The sequence below is a fragment of the Odocoileus virginianus genome, chromosome 3 (assembly GCF_023699985.2).
Source record: "Odocoileus virginianus isolate 20LAN1187 ecotype Illinois chromosome 3, Ovbor_1.2, whole genome shotgun sequence".
Taxonomy (NCBI): Eukaryota; Metazoa; Chordata; class Mammalia; order Artiodactyla; family Cervidae; genus Odocoileus; species Odocoileus virginianus.
This window is the reverse complement of record NC_069676.1, coordinates 1,138,030-1,144,288: the sequence shown is the minus strand read 5'-3', so window position 1 is coordinate 1,144,288 and position 6,259 is coordinate 1,138,030. Positions and strand designations below refer to the sequence as shown.

Here is a 6,259-nt window from a genome sequence, read left to right as displayed (position 1 = left end):
AATTTTACCTAAGAAAACATCACAAATTGAAAATTGAAGTAAACCTGGAGTGTAGCACTCTGGACTGTATTTGAGCTTGGGTAACAAAGTGGCCTCAGGCTACTGAGCTTAGAGCAATGACACTGCAGGAACCGTGGCGCCGGCCTACATGGCGCAGTGCAGTTCACTTCAGGCCAGACCGAGGGAGCTGTTAGCGCTACGCACTCGCTGCACCGGGGGCAAGGCCCTTCCCGATGGTTCACCAGACTTCCCATCCCTTCTTGCCAGCTGACATCTGACGCCCAAAGAAGGGAGCGGAATGCCAGACCCCGAGCCCGGGTCTAGGCACGGAAGGTGTGGGAACCACAGAGACAGAAATGCAACTCCTGGAAGCGCGCCCACTAAGGAACCAGTGCAACCGCGCGCGGGAACTCCTGAAGGGCTGGTCCCGCCTCAGGGCGCGCGCGCCCGGGAATATTCCTTGCCGCCGCAGCCCGCCCCCTTCCCTGCCGCCCAACCAGCGGCCACTTCCTGCCTCACTCCCAGCCAATCCCCACGCTCCACGAAGAATAGCCCTAGGGGGCGTAAGGGAAAGTCTTTAGAGCGATGGTCGCATTGACCAACTGAATTCAGAAGCTGGCGCGGGGGGGGCTGGCCCTGGCCCTAGCCGTAGCTACTCCGGAGCGAGGGGCGGGCTCAGGGCCGGGCTTCGTGCGGTGGGGCTAGCTCGCGCGGCGGCAGCTGGAGTCAAGGCCTCTTGGTTCTGCGGCACGTGACGGTCGTGCTTCTTCAGCTGCTGTGCTGCCTCAGCCGCCGTATTCTCTGCGGCGCGGGGCCGGTTGTGCGGGTGGGAGCAGGCGCGGGCGCCACCGGCCGTCCCGCCGAGGCTCGAGGTGAGACGGGAGGCCTGCTTGTGTTCGGGCCTGTGAGGACCCGTGGGGGCCTGGATACGCGGCGCCGCGACCGGGGGCCCGAAGAGCCGGGCGTGGCCGGGGCCGAGGGGTCCGGCTGGGTTTCGAAAGCTCAGGCCCAGGCTGGCGCTCCGGCCGTGTGGTGTGAGGCCGGGACCGGGGCCGTCTGAGTTAGGGAGCCAGGCCCAGGCCGCGCCACCGGGGTCGGGAGGCGTGGCAGGTGCCTTAGAACCTCTTTTGACCTCTGAGAAAGCTAACTTCTTCTTGTGGCTTTGCTTCTAGGGCTTTCTTAAGCCTACTGCTGGCTACCTGTGAAGCTGGGAAGTGGCCTGGAGTGACTGGGTAAAGGTCTGGAATAGGATCGGGCCTAGTCGATATCCCTCGTAGTGGCGAAGAGTTGATAGTGGGCCGAGAGAGAATATTTAGCATTAGCGGTTCAATATTTGAAAATTAAAATCACAGAGTGAAGAATGGAGTATGGAGAATGTGCTAGAACGCGCAGTGGCTGAAAAACTTAAGCCCTAACATTTAATTACACCTCTTCATGGATGAGGAGTAAGTAATCTGGTTTGTAAATTCAGAAAGACTGGCAGGAAAGCACCCAAAAGCTCTCTGTGGGCAAGTCATTTTATAATGGAGGAAACTTGAGGCCCAGAGCTCTGAAATGATTGGCTCAAGGTCATGGGATTAATTTTATGATCACGTTGGAGTTTTAGTTGAGGCAGTTTTGATGTAGTGGTTAAGGCTAAAGCCCTGGTTCAAGTCGTTAATCTGTCATTTGTTGCTGTATGAACTTAGGCAATTTACTTCTCTGTACCCCAGTTCTCTCCAAATAATGGATATAAAATCTGGTGGTGGTGGTGGTAGAACTAAACTGTGTATAAAAAAGGACAGGAGACACTTTCACTACTTGATAAATGATTTAAATAAATTAAGGCCTGAATGATGTTGGTCCACTACACCAACATCCTCCTTTTTGGGTTGGTTAAGTCCTGGGACCTGAAGTCACCTTTATGGATATAGGAGGAAGAAACTGGACTTTGTGGATTAACTGCTGGGTATGACACAATTGAATGCTGGCTGGAGGAAGTTAAACTGAGCTGAATATTAAAAGCTTGGGAGGACAAAGGTGAGCCACAGTTAGGTTTCTTTACCTCTGAGTTAGGAAATGGAAAATTTTGCTACATTTTGCTTAATTTTTTAATAAGAATTAATGGGTGGGAGGATTTGTTTTGTTTCGAGTTTTTTTTTTTTTAAGGGAGGAACTGTATTGATTTTTAAAATCATTCTGTGTGTCAGTCTTTTAACAGCGATGTTTAAGTGCCATGAATAGAATCACTGCTGAGTTGTCCATTTGCCTAGTAAGAGCAGAGGTAGAGAATTGTGTGGGAGTTCTCCTGTGCACCAGCTCAAGCAGACAAGTTAGGGAACTGGATTATGAGATGGCTAGAATGAACGGTGTATTGGAGTGTTGCACAGCTAACTCATTTCCTGACCTGTCTGATAATGAGTGTCAGCAACTCCCTACCTTACTATCTTAACTCAACAGTTTCAACTAGCACATTATCTTCCAAGGACCTTGAGGGGTAAGCGTTTGACAGAAGTTGTTGCTGCCGTTTTGGCAATCATGCTCTTGCATCCTTTCAGTTACAGAGTTCACTTTCTCTGAGTGATAGCTTACGGGGATGAAGTGACAGTCGGTAAGCACTAATGCAGACTGGAGAGACTTGAATTCCAGGCCCAGCGAGGTAACTAGCTTAATCAGCCACGTTAGTTTCCGTATCTTTAAAACAGAATGAGGAGTGCCCAGGATACCTTACCATTAGGGATCTTTTAGGAGAGACAAATAAGATGGTGAACATGAAACTACTTTGAATGGCATAATGCAAGTAGAAGAATTGGCAGCTCATAATAACGCCTAGGAAATAATAACAGTGCCTGAACATAGTTACAACCTGTACAGCTTACTGTAGAACTTTGTCAGAAAAGTACAGGCTGAATGCTTTGGTAACTATAACAGATAAGTTTAAAATGAAGCTTAACTCTTAAAATTATTTGGAGAATTTTATTTTTTTTAAGTAACTTAGAATCTTCAGCAGTGTTTTGGGAATCCACATTTTATTTTTATTTATTTATCTATTTAAATATTTATTTTGTGGCTGTGTTGGGTCTGAGCTGGGATCTTCCTTGTGTCATGGGGTATCTTTCATTACGGCACGTGGATTCTCTGTTTGCGGTGCAAGGGCTCAGTAGTTGTAGCGCACAGGCTGAGTTGCTCTGTGGCATGTGGGATCTTAGTTTCCTGACCAGGGATCGAACCCATGTCCTTCGCATTGCAAGGCAGATTCTTAACCACTGGACCATCAGGGAAGTCCCGGGAATCCACATTTTAAATCTACTTAGTTTATACGAAAAAAAGAAAGTGCTATGGAAAGATATATTTTAATGTTCCTGTCAATCAAAAGCAAAATTCAGAACTGAACTAGGCAGTGTACATACATTTTTTTAGTGGATGAACATTTATAGTAAGGACCACTTTGAATTTTATCCCACTATTAAGTGCTTTTATATTTTGACTAGATGTAGTGATACCAGAGGAATGGAAAGTAGTAAAATGGTTATCTGTGACTGGAATCGAATTCCTTTTAAGTGGTTCCTTTTCAATCTAAGACTTCAAGTTTCTCATCACCATTAAAACTGAGTGTTTTAGGACCATTAAAGCTTAAATGGTGTCGCTGGGCAATACCTAGTAATAGTAGAAATCACTGATAATGTTGCACATTACTGTAAGCCAGGTACTGATATAAACATGTCACATGCATTTTGTTTATATAACTATCTAAGAAGTACACAGTGTTGTTATTTTAGAGATGAAGAAACGGAGGCCCCGAAGTTAGTAATTCACCCAATATGCCAAGTTAAGTAGAAGATTAGGGATTGTGAACTTCTGAGTTCCTGCTTGTTGTTGTGCAGGAACTAAGTTGTGTTTGACTCTTGTGACATCATGGACTGTAGCCTGCCAGGCTCCTCTGTCCTTGGGATTTACCAGGCAAGAATACTAGAGTGGGTTGCCATGCCCTCTTCCAGGACATCTTCTCAACCCAGCAGTCAAACCCACATCTCCTGCTTCGCCAGTAGATTCTTTACCACTGAACCGCATGGGAAGCCCAGTCCTGCTCATTAACCATACTTTTAACTGTGACCTTGGACAGTTTAGCCTTAGTTTCCTCATGTGTCACATGGGATGATATGTGTCCCATGGGATGATAGAGCCTCCGGTGGATCTTATGAAAATTAAATTAGACAGTCTAAAGGTGTCTAAAATCAATGAGGCATAACATTTTTAAAAGGTAGATAAATGGATAGCCTACATGAAGGAAAGACTGCCTCATTTTTTAATTACATTCAGCCTTTCAAAAAAATAACTTTGGGGAATTCCCTGGTGGGCCAGTGGTTAGGACTTGGATATTCCATTGCAGGGGGGCCGAGTTCAATCCCTGGTTGGGCAACTAACATCCAGCAAGCTGCAAGCCAAAAGAAAAAAAAAAAATCACTTTAAAAAAAAAGAGTAACCAATTCTGCCAGCTAGGTCACTTCTGTTCTTTTTTCTGATTTCTCATGGATTAAAGGAATTAGAGGTGACATTTCCTAACTACTTTTAAGAGATAAAATTCGAAAAAGAAAAGCTTCAGAACCGAATGATTTCACTAGTGAATTCTGCCGGATACTTAGGGAAGATTTAATACCAATCCTTCACAAACTTTTCTAAAAAATAGAAGAAAGGAAAGCACTCCTACTCATCCTTTTAGGCCAATATTACCATGATAACAAAATGAAAGACTTGACAAGAAAACCATAGAACAGTATCTCTTAAGCAAATAGATAAAAGTCCTCAACATGCTAGTAAATGGGATCTAGCAACATATAAAAAAGAATTATATACCACAGCCAAGTGGGATTGAACCCAGAAATGTAAGTTGGTTTACCATACAATAAAGAATGTAATATGTTGCATTAATAAAGGACAAAAAAACCTACATGATCATCTCAGTTGGATAAAGTGCAACACCCTTTCATGATAGAAGCACTCAACAGACTAGGAATATAAGGGAACTTCCTTGACCCTCTTAAGAGACAAATTCCTTTTGTGGGATTTCTTGTTCCTTTCCAATTTCTCATGGATTAAAGGAATTAGAAGTGAAATTTCCTAACTACTTAAAAAAAATTATTTATTTGGCTGCCCTGGGTCTTGGTTGCTTAGATCCAGTTCCCCGACCATCTGGGCCCACCTGCATTGGGAGCACAGTCCTAGCCATTGGACCACCAGGGAAGTCCCCCTAACTACTTTTAAGAAACAAAGTCTTAAAAAGCCCAGAACCAAATGGATTCACTGGTGAATTCTCCCAAATGCTTAGGGAAGAATTAACACTAATCCCTCACAAACTCTTCCAAAAATAGAAGAGAACACTTTCCAACTCGTTCTATGAAGCCAGTATTACCCTGATATCAAAACTAGACAAAGACTTCACAAGAAAGCCATAGACTAATATCTTTATGAAAATAGATGCAAAATCGATTATCTTGAAAATATTAAAGTTTAAATTTAAAAATAATTTGAGACTCCATTGGTTTTAAAAAATCTTTTTTTTTAATGGCCCCTTACTGAGCATAAAGATACCACCTATGAGAGGTGACAAATTTAATATTTCTTTAGTGTTTGCCAGTTCCTAAAATTGCTCTAAGTCAATTTTTGATTTGTTGAAATTCAATGCAGAATGTATTTGTTTCTAATAGAATATTTTGTGTTCAGTTGAAGTCTCATGTATGTTTTTCAGTACATACAGTAAAATAATAGGACTCTTTAGAATGTGTCCTGAGAACAGAGTTACCGTTAACCAAAAATAAATTTGGAGGAATCATAAAATCGGTGGCAGAGCAGGAAATAAGAAAATCACAGATAAACAGGGATATTTCCCTGTCCAAATGTTGCAGTTGTATATACATCATTGCAAGGAAGAGTTAAAGAAAAAATCATAGAATATAATGAGAAGAAAGCTAGTTCTTGTTACATAAAATCATTCAGCTTTGTTGAAATATGTAGGAGGTGTAGGCCATCTGGGAATTGAAGATGTAGTTGTACTAATTGTGTATCAAAAGAACAAACCATTTGTGTACTTATGAAGTACTGGACTCTGATAGACTGTTTATTATCTTTTTGTATTTTCACAGCAAGCCTTTGGGCTAGTAGTACTACTAGCTACATTTATAAAATAGAGAAGAAAGACTCCTTTAAGGTCAGTAAGCTGACCAAGGTCACAAAGAGGATCAAGAAAATCTTGAACCCAGATTTCTCTGACAGGACAGTTTAA

At 43.0% G+C, this 6,259-nt stretch overlaps 1 protein-coding gene across 2 annotated transcripts in view; it reads left to right on the top strand.

Annotated features, from left to right (window-relative positions):
• The first annotated feature begins 680 nt into the window (after positions 1-680).
• Positions 681-6,259, top strand: part of CANX (calnexin) — a 31,676-nt gene continuing 26,097 nt past the window's right edge. The window contains exon 1 of one of the 2 annotated variants that reach the window (XM_070460653.1): positions 681-872. The gene's annotated coding sequence lies outside the window, so the exon portion shown is untranslated. Of the gene's footprint in view, positions 873-1,913; positions 2,020-6,259 lie in introns of those variants that run through there. The other variant, XM_070460656.1, reaches the window with a different exon arrangement.